This window comes from Camellia sinensis, chromosome 3 (assembly GCF_055761805.1).
Source record: "Camellia sinensis isolate YWXY chromosome 3, ASM5576180v1, whole genome shotgun sequence".
Classification (NCBI taxonomy): domain Eukaryota; kingdom Viridiplantae; phylum Streptophyta; class Magnoliopsida; order Ericales; family Theaceae; genus Camellia; species Camellia sinensis.
The window spans coordinates 89,903,708-89,921,820 of NC_138963.1; the positions used below are offsets into that span (position 1 = coordinate 89,903,708).

General features: G+C 43.1%; 1 protein-coding gene across 1 annotated transcript in view; it reads left to right on the plus strand.

Moving 5' to 3' along the window:
* The window catches only part of LOC114264036 (glycoprotein 3-alpha-L-fucosyltransferase A), a 69,237-nt gene that overhangs the window by 50,508 nt on the left and 616 nt on the right, over positions 1–18,113 (plus strand).

Below are 18,113 nucleotides of genomic sequence, written 5' to 3' on the forward strand. Positions count from 1 at the left end.
GAGATTGCCCCACCAATCTAGCCATTGCGCAATATAAAAGAGGCCTTCCAGTCGGAAACAGACTAAGGGACTCGATCACCATGACGCCACCCCTTACCATGGAAGCCCTGATGGAGAGAGTGCATCAGCACATCAGGGTAGAAGAGGATGGCGCACGTGCCAAAGCAAAATCTAGTGCAACCGCAGTACCAGAAAAGAAGACCTCAGCAAAGGTCAATGCAGTAGATCGGCAGAATAAAAACGGGCGTGGCAGACGAGATAACGGAGAAGACCCAGACAAAAGATGGTCGAGAATCCGCACTGCCATAACAACGGTGTTCAAAAAACCAATATATCGGATTCTGAACGAAATAAAAGATGAGCCTTTCGTCAAGTGGCCAGCCAAGCTAGGGGAAGCTCAGAAAGATTACGACGACAGATCACGGTGCACCTTCCACAAAGAAAGGGGCACCGAACTGAGAATTGCACACCGTTAAGACAACACTTGGAAGAGTTGGTGGCAGCAGGCCACTTGGACAAATATATTGAAGGAAGGACGCAACCAGCCCTCCAAGATCATAATAACCATCCCAACGGAATGCCAATTGATGCACCGCCTCAAGGTATTATCAATGTCATACATGGAGTTTTTGAACCTGAGTGCGTATGCGAGCTCAGAGGGTCAATCAAAAAGGCTGAGCACTTTAGAGAAGTGCTAGGTGCCCAACCTACCACCAAGAAAGGGAAGACAGAGGCAACAAACGTCATGTCTTTTTCGGATAAAGACCTGGATCGAATATACTGTCCTCACAATGATGCTCTGGTTGTCACTCTCCGAGTCAAAGATTTTGACGTCAAGCGGATTCTGATCGACCAGGGTAGTTCATGTGAGATCATGTACTACGAAACATTCAAACAGCTGAAGCTGCAAGACAAAGACTTGGCGCCTGCAGTTTCTCCCCTGATTGGATTCAACTCCATGCCAGAGTGGCCTGTCGGCAAAATAATTCTTCCAGTCAGAGCAGGGAGTGTAACGAAACAAGTGGAGTTCTGGGTATTGAAGGTCCCCTCCACCTACAACATCATCTTGGGCAGAACATGGCTGCATGCCATGCGTTCGGTAGCGTCATCATACCATCAGGTAATGAGGTTCCCCAACGACACCGGTATAATTGAAGAAGTCTATGGAGATCAGATCATGTCAAAACAATGTTTCGCCACGGTGAATGGCAGCCGCGCTGCCAAAGGATATGTTCATTCGGTGGAAGAACCAGAAAGTAATGAACTATTCGCGGACGTCGGTAAAGAGGCTGATCAGAAAGCGGTGGAGGAATTGGTGGAGGTAAAAATAGATGAGAAGAACCCGGATAAGTTCTTCTTGCTTGGCTCATCGTTGTCCAGCGCTGAGAGATTAGAGGTCTTGGAATTCTTGACCTCTAACATCGAAGTGTTTGCCTGGACGCCCTACAACATGCCAGGCATTGATCCAAACTTCATTAGTCACCAACTCAATGTCCACCCATCCGCCAGACCAGTCATTCAACGCACACGCAGATCGACACTCCACTACGCCGAAATAGTGGCAGAAGAGGTAGGCAACCTGCTGGAGGCAGGAGCAATTAAAGAAGTGCACTACCCAAAATGGATCTCAAACACAGTCGTAGTGCCAAAAAAGAATGGTAAATGGCCTGTCTGCGTCGACTACAAAACAGTCAACAAGGCGTGCCCAAAAGATAGCTTTCCTCTACCAAGGATAGATCAACTGGTGGACCTAACGGCAGGGCATAACCGACTTAGCTTTCTGGATGCATACAGAGGCTACCACCAGATCGCCATGCATGAACCAGACCAGGAGGTCACATCCTTCACGACACCAAGGGGATTATATTGCTACAAGGTCATGCCCTTTGGCCTAAAAAACGCAGGGGCGACATTCCAACGGATGGTCACCAAGATGTTTGAACCATTGTTAGGCAGAACAATGGAGGCCTACATCGACGACATGGTGGTCAAAAGCAAGGATGAGAATGACCATCTTAAAGATCTAGGCGAGATGTTCCAGATCCTGAAGAAACACAAGTTGCGCCTCTATGCGTCCAAATGCGCATTCGGAGTTGGATCTGGCAAATTCTTGGGCTTCCTGGTGACCAACCGAGGTATAGAAGCAGACCCCTCTCAGATTAAAGCAATCCAGGAGTTGGAGAGACCAAACTCAGTCAAAGAAGTACAGCATCTCACTGGTATGGCAGCTGCGCTCAACCGGTTCATAAGCAGGTCATCAGACAGACTACGACCATTCTTCCAAGCTTTAATGGCCAAATTTGAGTGGGATGAAGAATGCGACCGAGCTCTGGAAAGCTTGAAGGAGTACATGTCTTCCCCACCACTACTTGTTACTCCAGTACCTGGTGAAGAACTCTTTTTGTACCTGGCAGTCTCTCAGCACGCAGTCAGTGCAGTGTTGGTTCGTGCAGAAGGAATACAACACTTGCCCATCTTTTATGTCAGCAAGACATTGTTGGGAGCCGAAACAAGGTACTTGCCCTTGGAGAAACTAGCATTAGCATTAATGATGGCATCCAGAAAATTGGCGCACTACTTTCACGCCCACACCATAGTCGTCCTCACAGCCTTTCCATTAAAAGCTCTGTTTGAAAGGGCGAACTTTAGTGGGCGAATTTTGAAGTGGGCATAGAGTTGGGACAATTCGACATCAAGTTCCAACCCAAGACCACAATAAAAGCCCAATCTTTGGCAGACTTCGTCGCAGAGTTTACTCCTAGAAGTCATCATATCTGCCCAGTCGACTTAACTGACATAACCGAACTAGGGACAGAAGTTGACGCCGGAATAGCGCAACCCCTAGTAGAAGGTAGTCAATCAAGCACCAGGGCAGACCATACTAAGGACAACAAGGAAGAGACAAACAAAGGCTCACCAGCAGTTCAAACAGAGGACGAAGGGCAGACAGCCAACATGGACCTTGAAGAAAACACCATTCTAGACCCCACGACATCATCTGATCCTTCCACTTACTGGAAGTTATTCGTTAGAGAGATGTGGAAGCTCTTTGTCGATGGAGCATCCAACCGACATGGTGCAGGGCTTGGCATAGTCCTCATCTCTCCAGACGGCCTGATTGTAGAGCAAGCAATCAACCTTGGCTTCCCAGCATCCAACAATGAAGCGGAGTATGAGGCGCTTCTCGCAGGACTCAAGTCGGCATACTACATGAAGGCCACCGAACTAATGGTATACAGTGACTCTCTGCTGGTGGTAAACCAAATTTCTGGCGAATACGAAGCAAAGGACGACAGAATGGCCAAGTACCAAGAGTTAGTCAGAACAGAGATCAAGAAATTTGATGTAGTAAGGATAGAACAAATTGGCAGGGAGGAAAACAGCCGAGCGGACGAACTAGCAGGCCTTGCCTCAATGGCAGATACATCAATCCCTCATCCATTACTCATCGACTTCTTACCAAGACCAAGCATAGAAGACCCCGAAGCAGAAGAAGTATGTTGCACAGAATTAGGCCCTTCTTGGATGGATCCCATCATCCTGTTCCTAAAAGACGGCATCCTACCGGAAGAGAAAAAAGAAGCCAACAGAATAAGGGCAAAGTCACAGCGATTTTGGCTATCTCCATCTTTGGCATTATACAAGAAGTCATTCTCTGGGCCTTACCTCAAGTGCGTTCATCCCAGCAAAGTAGAAGCATTCTTGTTTGAAATACACGAAGAGGTGTGTGGAAGTCATCAAGGGGGAAGGTCGCTCGCTTACAGGGCTATTTCGCAAGGATATTGGTGGCCCTATATGCAAGCAGACTCAGAGAAATATGTGAAAAAGTGTGAGAAATGCCAAAAATTCGCGCACCAAATACATCAACCAGCAAGAGAACTCCTACCACTGACAAGCCCATGGCCTTTCGCAATGTGGGGCTTGGACATAGTAGGACCACTTCCAACAGCGCCCGGCGGCAGGAAGTTCTTTCTCGTAGCAACAGACTACTTCACAAAGTGGGTGGAAACAGAAGCGTTGGCATCAATCAAAGAGAAAGACGTGAAGAAGTTTGTTTGGCAGAATATCATCACTCGGTTTGGCATACCAAAAGCACTGATCTCAGACAATGGTACTCAGTTCGACGGGAGAATCTTCAGAAGCTTTTGTGAAGAGTACAAGATAGAGTTCTACAATTCTACACCGGCATATCCTCAAGCAAATGGGCAAACAGAAGCATCAAATAAAGTTGTCTTGGATGGACTAAAGAAAAGGCTAGAGAAAGCAAAAGGCAAGTGGGCGGAGGAACTTCCTCATGTTTTATGGGCTTACCGCACCACACCTCGGCGATCAACAGGAGAAACACTATTCTCCTTAGCCTATGGAATAGAAGCAGTAATCCCACCAGAAGTTGGCCTCCCCACAATTCGAAGCGAGAATTTTGATCCTTACTTGAATGGAGAAGCCATAACATTAGAACTGGACCTTGCAGAGGAAAGAAGGGAAAGAGCACTGGTTCACATTACCACATACCAACGAGAGTTAATCAGAAAATACAACAAAAAGGTGCATCCAAGACAATTCAAGATAGGCGATTGGGTACTGCGCAAAGTAATGGGAAACACCTCAAACCCAGGAGATGGCAAGTTAGGCCCAAACTGGGAAGGTCCTTATAAGGTGGTTGGGTTAGCAGGCAAAGGGGCATACCACCTAGAAGACAAGGATGGCAAAGCAATCCCTAGGCCATGGAACACGGCCAATCTCAAGTTATTTTACTTTTAGATTTTCTTTTTTCAAACATGTGTAATTTTTTCTTCCTTCAATAAAACAAGCAATTCTTTTCAGCACAAGATGTTCTTTATAAAAGTTAGCCTTAGTAAAGATTAGGTATATTGCAAGCATTGTTCTAAGTTAGCTGGAAAAAACTAACTTAGAGGTTGGCTGGAATAAACCAACTCTTGTTACTCTTCAGCCGAAGTAAGTGCAAGACTGAAGAGTGGTTGGCTGGAATAAACCAACACTTGTTACTCTTCAGCCGAAGTAAGTGCAAGGCTGAAGAGTGGTTGGCTGGAATAAACCAACACTTGTTACTCTTCAGCCGAAGTAAGTGCATGGCTGAAGAGTGGTTGGCTGGAAAAAACCAACACTTGTTACTCTTCAGCCGAAGTAAGTGCATGGCTGAAGAATGGTTGGCTGGAATAAACCAACACTTGTTACTCTTCAGCTGAAATAAGTGCAAGGCTGAAGAGTGGTTGGCTGGAATAAACCAACACTTGTTACTCTTCAGCCGAAGTAAGTGCATGGCTGAAGAGTGGTTGGCTGGAATAAACCAACTCTTGTTACTCTTCAGCCGAAGTAAGTGCAAGGCTGAAGAGTGGTTGGCTGGAATAAATCAACACTTGTTACTCTTCAGCCGAAGTAAGTGCATGGCTGAAGAGTGGTTGGCTGGAATAAACCAACTCTTGTTACTCTTCAGCCGAAGTAAGTGCAAGGCTGAAGAGTGGTTGGCTGGAATAAACCAACTCTTGTTACTCTTCAGCCAAAGTAAGTGCAAGGCTGAAGAGTGGTTGGCTGGAATAAACCAACTCTTGTTACTCTTCAGCCGAAGTAAGTGCAAGGCTGAAGAGTGGTTGGCTGGAATAAACCAACACTTGTTACTCTTCAGCCGAAGTAAGTGCATGGCTGAAGAGTGGTTGGCTGGAAAAAACCAACACTTGTTACTCTTCAGCCGAAGTAAGTGCATGGCTGAAGAATGGTTGGCTGGAATAAACCAACACTTGTTACTCTTCAGCTGAAATAAGTGCAAGGCTGAAGAGTGATTGGCTGGAATAAACCAACTCTTACTCTTCAGCCGAAGTAAGTGTAAGGCTGAAGAGTGGTTGGCTGGAATAAACCAACACTTCTTACTCTTCAGCCGAAGTAAGTGCAAGGCTGAAACTGGATTGGCTAGATTAAACACTTTGTACTCCTCAGCCGAAGTGATTATATCGGCTAAGGAGTGGTTAGCTAGTAAGCGTAGTTTAACTAGCCAAAATCGAAATAACAGTTGGAGTAACTGAAGGCATTACAAAGTACAGACATACATATCAGAACCGGAACAAGAGTTGAAGCAAAATTTTTCATTCATTGAAACTATTACAAAGGAGGTTCATAGTTCGGTTACAACGGCAAAGAGCAACAATGAAAAGAAGAAAAAATCAAGAAAAAAGATCTTCAATCTCGGCGTCAAAAGCTGCATCACCATCAACTTGAAGACCGGTTTCTTGAGGGAGCTCATTCACAATAGGGAGAGTCACTTCGGCTGGAACCACGGTTTCACTGGGAAGACCAACTGTTAGGTCTTCCACAATGGGCTCCGACCGGACTGGCTGGTCCACATTATCGACCGAAGTATCTTCAGAAATGGAGTCATCGGATTCTGACTCTTCCAGAAACTCTTGTTGCAGAGCATTGGCGTAGTCCGCAAGAGAGCTCGGTATAAAATAGGCTGGAGGGTTGAAAACCTCGGTCTGTGGATCAAGACCGAGCTTCTCAACGGCCGCCCTCCAGCCGCACTTAAAGAACAACTCCTTGGCAGCATCGCACTGTTTCACATATGCTTCATCCGCCTTCTTGTAACCCTGCTTGTAACCCTGCTTTTCGGCCGCCTCCACGCTCTTTTTTAGTTGGCTTATTTCGGTATCTTTTCTCTTTTCAAGTTTTACCAGCTCGCGCAGATATTTGTCCTTCATAGCAATAGCCGCTTTCTGCCTCTCTGCCTCGGCCGAACTAACCAGATCGGTAAGACGGCCGTTCTCCGCTTGTAGCTCGGCCATTTTCTTTTCGGCTTCTTCTAGCTCGGCCGCTTTTGCTTCGGCTTCAGCCATTGCCTGCCTTGTGGTTTTTCTAAGCTCCTGGACTTTCTTGTAAGTTACGTTGTTCTTCTGTAAGGCTTGACAAAACGAAGAGTCTCTTGAGCCGAAGTAAAAGTTGGAAAATTCAAACAAGAAAAAACGAACAGAGCTACTTACCAAAATCATGGACTTCGATGTAGACCGGATGGACTTCATCTCGGTGTTCAATTGCTTGAGGTGGTGCTCCATGTCCTTGGGGAGGCACACACTTTTGGCCAGATTAAAAGCCAATAGATGATCTTTTTCGGCAACAACCGAATCAGTAGCTTTGATGTCTCGGTCGTTGAAGGTCAGCTGCGGAGCCCATTTCGAAGATTCTGCTCGGTCAGTTTGCTCCGGTTGGAGGGCAGGTTGAGGACTTTGGGGGATGGATTCGACCTCATCGACAAGTTGCTGTTCGGTTGATGCTAATCGGGCACGTTTGGAAGGGCGAGATGAAGAAGGTTGCTGAGAAGGGAGGGCCACAACGGCAGGCTGCGTTTCTAAGGATGGTTGCACTTCGGCCCTGGTTGTTGCGGTCAGAAGGACCATCACTCTGCTTTTCTTCGCCATCTCTTCTTCAGCTGTTAGTGGGACAAGTCGTATTTCGGGCAAGTTGGGGTCCGGTTCAGGTGCTTCCTCTAGAAGGAAATTGGTCACTCGGGCCTTTCGACGACCGCTATATCGGTAGGTCGATTCGAAGCTTAGAAGCTTGGCCCAACCTCTTTCTTTAATTCGTAGTGCGGCTCGAAGTGTGTTCAGATGTGGATAACTATAGTAGGAAGCAAGATGGGCCAAGTCTGCAAAAAATATACGACTGTTAGATCGGTCATAATGCCTGAAACCGAAGTAAAAGAAAGACATGCATAAAACCGGAGTAACTTTACCAGGTTCTCCTTTCTTCCAGTTAATACTTCGGCCTGGGATTTGGGCTTGGTGATCCTCAAAATTGCCCGATACCCAGAAGAAGTCGTCGTCATTAACATCCTTATCCGGGGTATCTTTGATTATCTTTTCTCTACGTCGGCGTATCCTAAGGTAATAAACCCAGCCATCATCTTTGGAACCTATGGAGTACTGGTGGAAGATTTCGGCTAAACCGAGGTTCAAGCCTGCTTGGCGGTTTAGCTCGGCAATACCCATTATTATCCGGTATGTATTGGTGGATAGATGGGTTGGGCATAGTCTGGTTTGCCTAAGAAATTCGCAAATTAAAGGCTGGACAGGGAACCTTAGTCCGGTTTCTATAATAGATAAAACAGTAAAGGGGACAAAGCCTTGGTTGTTCCACGGAATGGTTTCCTTTTTGGCTAGGGTAAGGTGGACATCATCTGGAATGCCATAATCCCTTCGGAATTCGGCCATGCCACCTGGGGTATCTACCAGATACCTATACTTACCCATTTGTGGTATAAATTATTAAATAAGTTATCTCGGTCGGAAGATTGGACTCAAGTAGCTCGGTTGGGCACAAGAAGGAATGCCTGGGCAACCTAAGTCTGCAAAGTAGAAAACAGAGGGGGTTAAAGCACTGATCATTGGATCGTGCTACAATTTAAAAGCAAGGTATAAGAGCCCTACTTCGGCCTCAAAAAACTGGTTCTATCTCGGTTCATCAAAAGGTTTGGTAGCTCGGTTTGAGCAGTTTGCTCGTTAGACCGGTTTATCGTCTAGGGGCAGCTTTCTGAGTTCGGTCTAAAAAACTAAGAAAGCTGGTTTAGCCCCGAGGCCTAAAGCGGTTGTAGTGTGAATAAAGTTACTTCGGTTAAGCCTCTAGGGGCAGCTTTCTGAGTTCGGTTTAGAAACTAAGAAAGCTGGCTTGGCCCCAAAAGCTTAGTTCGGTTGAAAACCGAGGTTCCTAGTTTGATATGTTCAAAACTCGGTGATCTTATTTCGGCTAAAGTGAGTCAGGCGTTAGTGAATCTTTGAGACTTTCAAGTTCTAGTTCGGTTATTGACTACAGTGATCTGCCTATTTAGGGCAAACAGGATCCTAGTTCGGTTGCTACCTAATTTTGGATCTAAGGCAAGTTTTTTACAGAAGTTCATGCACGTATGAGCTCTGCTATTATTTTCATAAAAGTACAGAAGCGAAGCGACAAATGAAAGAAAATGTTTGCAAAAAGCATACAAAACAAAGCTATACAGATACGAAAGCAAGATAAAGGAAGCAAAATGAGTTTACTTACCAGGTTGAAGAAGGGGGATCTGATGATGGGAAAGTGGCAGCCAAGTCAGTCTTCAGAAGCAATGGAAGAACAGCAAAAACACAGAGAGAGAAGATGAAGAATGGAAGGTGAATGATTCAAGAAAAAGAAAGGTTATTTTGTGAAAGAGGAGAGAGAAAAAAGCGGCAAAAAGGGGCGGGACTGTTCAAAAAGTTCGAAGTACGAAGGCGGCGTGATAACAGCTCACAGCCTATCAGAGCCCGCCACGTGGCAAGGGAATGGGAAGCGGTACAGTCGTAATTGAAGAGAAGTTTTGACCGGATAAAGCAACGCTCGGAGTAGAACTAGCTCTGCTGGATACGCGGAAGGGTTTTTATCTCGGCTGGAAAGACTTGTAGAACTTCAGCTCGGTTGAAGGATTTGTAATCTCAGTCATGCTGTGCAGATGAAATTAAGGGGCAATTGAGAGGGTAATTTTTGGAAAAGAATTGGGCCGAGCTGTGAGTTGGGCCCTGCGGCCCAAAGTGTGAAGGAATCGGTAAGAAGCCGTAGTGATATTTCGGCACAGTAGAGGCATAGATACTCCGGTCCAGGAGAAGTGTAGTTATTCCGGCCCAGGAGAGGTGTGGTTACTCCGGTTCAAGAATGTGTAAAGCAACTCCGGTCCGGTGGCAATTTGAAGTAAGTCCGGCCTTACATTTAGTCCGGTCGTGTCATAATTTGGTTAGGTCGGTCAGAACTTGCTACTTGGAAGTTTGATCTAAACACACCATGGTTGAACAGGGGAAAGCCGAGATAAGGAGTTAGAGGAGAAGACCGAGCTAAGGACAGTTCGGCCTTCTCTGTGGCTCTGCATAGCCAAGCTTATTTCGGTCATATAGTAGTTCGGCCAAAGTGGAAACCATCCCACTTGGTTTAAGCAGTGGGGGAGGGTGTAAAAGGATAAGCATTATCCTTAGGAGTATGAATCCTAGGAGGACTCTGCATGGAGAAATAAAAGTCCTACTAGGATTATGCCACTCGAAACCTATAAAAGCTTACAAGCACCACCTTAGAGGAGGTAATTGAACACAATTCTTTCTGAGAACATAAAACTTTGTCTATTTGTCAAGCTTACTGACTTAGGCATCGGAGAGGTTTCCGGCACACACCCGCCGGCTAGCTCACGTTTGTGTTTTCAGGTAATAAAGCGACGTCGTACGGAGGAGCGTGGACTTGGTCAACAGGATTATGGAGAATTATTTCCTCCCCGTACAGTTGGTTTCCAAGATTTCATTTATTATAAATACTTAGGTAAGCTTTAGTGCCACACACACATACACACACACTCACCAATAATATTTAGAGTTTTCTTTTGTGAATTCAAGGTTTTATTTTTCTCGTGTATTCGAGAACTTCTTTTTTATACTAGAATGATATATAGTTCTTGTGTATTTTGCTACGCCTATGTCATTTAATTATTGTTTGTTCCTTGGGTGTGTGCTTTGGAGTTGCTGCTTGTTTTTTCCAATAGGGACAGATCTAGGCAGTGATTAGGGTTGCAAACGAGCCGAGGCGAGCTTTGCAAGGCTCAAGCTCAACTTGAAAATTATTCCAATTCGAGCTCGGCTTGGCTCCTTTATAATAATCATGCTTTAGCTCGGCTTGATGCTCGATAATAAAGAAAAAAATTTGGCTTGATAATCAAGCTCGTTCAAATCGTTATATATTATTCTCTGTTAATAAGTAACACATTTTAAATTATTTAATACATAAATAATATATTTATCCTATTATGTAAATAAATAATAAACATAGCTCCAGCTTTGCTCATTTATTAAATGAGCCTAAAAATATAGCTCAAGCTCATTTATTTACATAACAGATCGAGCCGAGTCGAGCCCTAACCGAGTTGAACTTGCGAATAACTTGGTTCATTTGCAGCCCTGGTAATGATTGGATGTTTATTTTTCAGGTGGAAGTTTGAGGGCCCATCTAATTCTTTTAAAGCACTCATTGTTTTGGCAGCAGTCCACTCGTCTTGTCGTCTATGCATTTACTTGGCAACAATGATCCGTGAGAAAGAAGAACAGAGCTCGGGTTTTCAGAAACGGCCCTGCAAGTGCACCAGAGGCTTAGAAACCGTCTATCATGTATATGTAAGGGAAAGACAAAGATTTATGATGGAGTCCATTTTCTTGAGGTAAATATCATTTGTTTCATTGAATACTTGTAAATACACATGTAAGTTTGTATATATATTGATTCACTTAATGCTTACAGAAGTTTGTGTTATAATAATATATTATTATTTGGGTTCTTATTTTGTAATTATTCTATGCCTTAGGACTCCCTTGTATTTATTGATCTTCATTAATATAAATAGGGGATGATATCCTAACCATTCCCTAATCTGGTATTCTCTAAATTTATCATGGTATCAGAGCCTAACCCTAAAACCTAAACCCATCTACCCATACTGTTCCTATTATCCACCGGGTGGAAGAATGAGCAAGCTTGTCAAGTTGATCTAGGAAGTAGAGACCATTTGCTGCACTACCACTGCCAATTGTCCTCCTCGTGACAAGGTCCTGAAAAAGACAAATGATTAGGAAAAAACGTCACACTACAATTCAAATCCTGGGTAATACGACTTAAGGATAACAGGTTAACAAAAAAATTGGGAACATGAAGAACAGAATATAGAGGTATAGCAGGAGTGACATGGACTAAACATTTTCCAGAAATGGAAGAAACAGTACCATCTGCAATCCTAACTTTGTCCTGACCTGAAGAGGGCTTATAGGCAGAGAAAAGATCAGAAGATCCAGACATATGATCGGAGGCACCGGAATCAATAATCCAAGGCAAAGACTTATGAGACAGGAAAACATAAAGAGAAGAGGCTAAGTTACCTGAGCGGGCAAACGACGAGGAAGATGTACTGAGAGTAGTAGAAGACCAGCGATCCGGCAAGTGACGCAGAACATCCTCAAGCTCAGGAGTAGTCATGCCAGAGAGATCATTAGAAGGCTGGCCAATGGAAGCAGAAGTAGAATCAAGTGTATCAATGGTATTAAACTGATGAGCCCGTGGATGAGAAGCCCGTCCTCTAGATTGGCCTGACCAACCTCCTCTAAAACTAGACCGATCACCTCGACCCCCGGATGGAGTCCCATATAGCTTCCAACATGTCTCACGAGTATGCCGTGGTTTTTTACAGTAATCACAGAATACAGATTCCTTGGCTGCAGACGGAGGGATGGGAGTCAGGCTAGGGCCATCCCTAGGAGTAGATAGTAATGCAGAGCGGTCAATAGAGACAGGGGACATCATAGCAGACCGGTGACTCTCCTCATTCTGTACATAGGCAAATGCCTCCTGAAGTAAAGGAAGAGTGTCCATACTCAGAACCCGACTCTGAACCGGATCATACTCCACATTGAGCCCTGCCAAAAACTTGAAGACCCTTTCCTGTGCAATAAACTTCCTTTACCCGACTGAATCAGCAATGCAAACAGGATTATAATCCTACAAGTGATCAAGGCGTTTTCAGCTGTTGGTGAGGAAGGTGAAGTACTGAAGAATCGACTGCTCCCCCTGAACAGAGCTCTCAATAGAGCGGCGTAACTCAAATGCCTGGGAGAAATTCCCTTTGCGGGAATAGGTAGCGGCCACAGCATCCTAAACATCCTGGGCAGTCTCCATAGACAAGTAGCCCTCGCCAATGTCTGGTACCATCGAATGAATAAGCCAACCCATAATCAAAGAGTTGGTAATCTTCCATTGGTCATAACCCGGGTCAGTGGTGCTGGGTGCTTATATCCTGCCATCAACATACCCCATCTTCCCTCTGCTCTTCAAAAATATAGTCAAACTCTGCGACCACGCTAGATAGTTTTGACCATTAAATGGAGAGGTGGTGATTTTACTACTAGGGTTAGGGTTATCAGTCATAGTAGTACTTATAATGGAACTCTCACTCTTAGGTGTCGACACACTGGTGGAATCTGCCATAGATACTGTACTACTGAACCCTCAACAAAACTAGTGCCAATCACAAACCCGGAAGGAGGTGGTGGAAGGGAAAAACAAACAACCACTATGACAATATAAAGATTTAACAACCCATAATTTTCCTCTTTCTTTCTTCTTCTTCTTTTTTTTTTATTTTTTATTTTTTATTTTTTTTTAGAGAACTGGTTCTGGTCTGGTTCTGTTTCAAGAGTAAATAAATACACTGGTTCGAGTTCGGGTTCCGTTTCAAGAGAAAAGAGATACACTTACGAAGTGAATACTCTCAAAGGACGAGAGACGACTGAGCAGGATCAAGAGATGACTGCATCGGGGAAGTCGACTGAGGCAGAGGGACTACCAAGGGCAGTCAGCGGGGCAAACGACAAGAGCAGACGACCAACCCAGGTAAGTTTCGAACCCTAAGGGCTTTCGTTGCTGACTTCGACCAACAAGGGTGAGTCGAAACCCTAGGCAGTCATCAACCCACCCCCTTCTCGGCTTGAGCCGAAGCCCTTCAGGGTGGAGTCGGCTTGAGCCGACAGAGAGAGGAACTATCTCCGATGGTGGCTGGTGACTCCTGGTGGTGGGTGGTGGCTCAGGTTGTGGCTGTGGCATCAGCATCTTGGGCATCCTTCTTTTTATTTACTTAAGCATTTATTTCTATCTGGTTTCGCAAACAATAATGTGTCTGAGTTTTTTTGTGAGTCTTGTCAACTTGGAAAACAACACAGAGCTTCTTTTGCTCCTAGTTTTAATAAAAGTTTAGTTCCTTTTTCATTAATACATTCTGATGTCTGGGGTCCATCTCGTGTTATGTCTGTGAAAGGTCATCGATGGTTTGTTTCATTTATTGATGATTTTTCTCGTACTACTTGGGTGTATCTCATGAAAGACGAGTGAGGTTTTCACTGTGTTTCGCAATTTTCATAAGATGATTTGTACTCAATTTGGAGCCACTATCAAAATCTTCCATTCTGATAATGAGGGGAATACATAGATTCTGGGTTAGGGCAATATTTTTCTGCTCATGGCATTATCCATCAGACCTCTTGCACCAATACTCCTCAACAAAATGGGGTGGCAGAACGCAAGAATCGTCATCTTCTTGATATGGCTCGGTGCATGTGTTTTTCTATAAGTGTACCTCAGTTCTACTGGGGCGACGCTGTTCTCACCGCTGCCCATCTTATTAATCGTCTTCCTACCCAAGTCTTGCAAAAGCAAGCTCCCCTTCAAGTCCTCCTAGGTTCCAAGTTCTTGTTTTCTATTCCGCCAAAAATATTTGGCTGTGTCTGTTTTGTCCACAATCACTCTCCTACTCGTGGAAAGTTGGAACCTTGCTCCCTCAAATGTGTTTTCCTAGGGTACTCTCCTACTCAAAAAGAGTACAAGTGTTACCACCCTCTGTCTCGTAAGTGGTTTGTGTCCATGGATGTCACATTCTTTGAGTCCCAATCCTATTTCTTGTCCTCTCCGGTGTCACAGTCCTCCCTTCAGGAGGAGCCTTGGTGTGAAGTGATTCCTGTGATTCCTATGGTGGAACCAGTTGTTCTTGTACCACCACCTCTTACTGGGACTACAGAACCCACTGTCCCCCAGGATAGGGAAGGGCAAGTTTATGTCAGGGACAAAGACAGACAGAAAGTGAACTGGATACAAGAGACCACTTCTGCTCCTCCACTGCCATCTCCTGCTTTTGATGAGAGTCTAGGTAACTTTGAATCTCTTGAGTCCATTGATCTTGATGTTCCTATTACCAAGAGAAAGGGTGTGAGATCTTGTACTTAACATCCTATGTCAAATTTTGTGTCCTACTCCCATTTATCATCCTCCTATAGAGCGTTTGTGTCAAATATTTCCTCTGTTAGCATTCCTAATCATTTTCAGAATGCTGTTGCTACCTCTGAGTGGAAACTTGCCATGATTGAGAAAATGAAAACACTTAAGAAGAATGGCACTTGGGAATTGACTGAGTTACCTAAGGGCAAATGACCTGTGGGATGCAAATGGGTGTATACTGTGAAGCACAAAGCGGATGGGTCTATTGAGCGTTATAAGGCTAGACTTGTGGCAAAAGGGTTCACTCAGACATATGGCGTTGACTATAAGGAAACCTTTGCACCAGTGGCTAAGATGAATTCGGTCAGAGTACTTCTCTCTCTAACAGCTAATATAGATTGGCCACTTCATCAGTTTGATGTAAAGAATGCCTTTCTCCATGGTGACCTTGAAGAAGAGGTATATATGGACATTCCTCCTGGTTTTGAGGATCATAAGACAGAAGGCAAAGTATGCAGGCTTCGGAAGTCATTGTATGGTCTCAAACAGTCTCCAAGGACTTGGTTTGAGAGATTCACTCAGGCTATGCTTAAATATGGCTTCAAACAGAGTCAGGTAGATCACACCTTATTTGTGAAACATTCCTCACGTGGTAAGACTACAACACTCATTGTTTATGTAGATGACATAGTTTTTGCAGGCGATGATAGTGAGGCAATACCTCTGTTAAAGAAATATTTAGCTAGTGAGTTTGAAATCAAAGACTTGGGAAGCTTAAAGTATTTTCTGGGAATTGAAGTTGCTCGCTCCAATGATGGGATTTTTATCTCACAAAGGAAGTATGTACTTGACCTTTTGAAAGAAACTGGGATGCTTGGCAGCAAGGCTTGTGACACTCCACTAGAACCCAATCAGAAATTGAGGGATGATGAAGGAGGAGCAGCTGTTGATAAGGAGAGCTATCAGCAATTAGTGGGTAAGCTCATTTATCTATCTCACTCTCGTTCAGATATTGCTGTCGTTGTCAGTATGGTTAGCCAGTTTATACATGCTCCTCATCAAATTCACTTCGAGGCTGTCATGAGAATTTTGAGGTACTTGGAGTCTGCTCCTGGTAAGGGTCTTTATTTTTCAAAGTATGATCATCTTCGTGTGGAAGCCTATACAGATGCTGACTGGGCTGGATCAGTAACTGATAGGAGATCGACTTCAGAGTATTGCACTTTTGTTGGAGGCAACCTAATTACTTGGAGGAGTAAGAAGCAGAATGTGGTTGCCAGGTCAAGTGCAGAAGTTGAGTTTAGAGCTATGGCATAAGGGGCGTGTGAGCTCTTATGGATCAAGTTATTGTTGAGTGATTTAGGTATTGATCAGACAGACTCCATGCGGTTATATTGTGATAATAAGGCACTATCAACATTGCTCACAATCCGGTTCAACATGACAGAACAAAGCATGTTGAGGTTGATCACCACTTCATTAAGGAGAAACTAATGGCACGATATGTACTCTCTTTGTGCAGTCTGGTGGACAACTTGCTGACATCCTCACTAAGGGAGTTGGAAGTAAGCCCTTTTATGACATTTTAGGCAAGCTGGGCATGCAAGATATTTTCGCACCGGCTTGAGAGGAAGTGTCAGAATAATATATTATTATTTGGGATCTTATTTTGTAATTATTCTATGCCTTAGGGCTCCCTTGTAATTATTGATCTTCATTAATATAAATAGGGGATGATATCCTAATCATTCCCTAATCTGATATTCTCTAAATTTATCAGTTTGACCTTTGGAATGGCTAGATGGGTTCATGTATCAAGAATTTCTCTACACATCACCAAAATTAAGGGTTTTTTGCTAGAATTAACATTTGATATTTTTGCTATTTACATGTGTTGGACTATTTTTAATAAAAACAATAATATTTGAATACTTAACCATTACAAAATGTTTTATGTCATATATTATTGTAAAAATAAATTTATTATATTTAGTGTGTTTTAATTCTAAAACCGTTTTATTATTTATGGAGGATTAATTCCATTGATTACAAATATCCCTATATAAACCTATAATTCAATATCTCTACTGAATGTTTTGAGAATTTTAACACTAATAGGACACTTAATTCTTAAGAAGCACAAACACTTCTACAAAGGTATCATGTCTGTGTTGGACACCGATACTTATCAAAAACTTCTCGACATGTGTCAGACACATCAAAATGTATCATATTGTTTTTTATTTTTTATTTTTTTATTTAAATAAAAATTATGTTAGACCTAGACACGCTTCAAACACTTCGATGCATGTCCATTGCTTAAACACCATGTTCGTCACTTAAACACACATAAAATACATTAAAAGTTCGAACAACATAACTTAAAAGGATATTGTGACAAAAGAAAAACATTATGAATTGGGTTAATTACACATAGTACTCTCGCACTTTCACTGTAATCTCACTTTGGGCCCTTCACTTTCAATTATGACAATCAACCCTTTACTTAATGTCAAGTTGTAATGTCACCCTTCTGTTCATTTACTGTTAATGAGGTTAATGAAAATTAAAAGGGAAGGGACCAAAGTGAGATTTTAGTGTGAGTGTAAGAACTAAAGTGAGGTTTTGATGCAAGTGTAGAGACACTAATGAGACCAAAAAATGTCACATTTAGTTCACATGACAAGCATCGCCAATCTTATTAACGGTAAACGGACGGAGTCACGGAGGGGTGACTTCGCTACTTGACTTAAAGTATAGGGGGTTGAATGTCACACTTAAAAGTGAAGGGACCAAAGTAAGATTATAGTAAACGTATAGGGGTGCTAAGTGTAATTAACTATATATAAATTTATACTTATCACTCCATTGTCCTTTAAACTTTAGGCATTAATATTATGTTTCATTTTTTATTACCTTTAAATAAATATTTATATATATATATATATGACATATAATATATATATATAATTATATTTGCATTTGTCCTTTGCATGTCATGTCGTGTATTTTTTAAATATTGTCATGTTACGTGTTTGTATCTGTGCTTCTTGGCTTAATTCTTTTCTGTCAATTTGCATCTCTCTAGACATTCATCCGAAGTGTTAATAATTACATAATATATATATATATATATATATATATATATTTTGGGTAGTTTTGTTGGTCTCTTTGGTGTTCTTGAGTCTACTGAACAACTTGATTACTGTCTTTGGCCAGTGTTGCTGGAGGTCTTAAAACTTCTATTTTCGAAATTGTGATAAAACTAACATAATATTCAACTGCTCGCTAAGAAATATTTTACTTGATTTTTTTCCCTA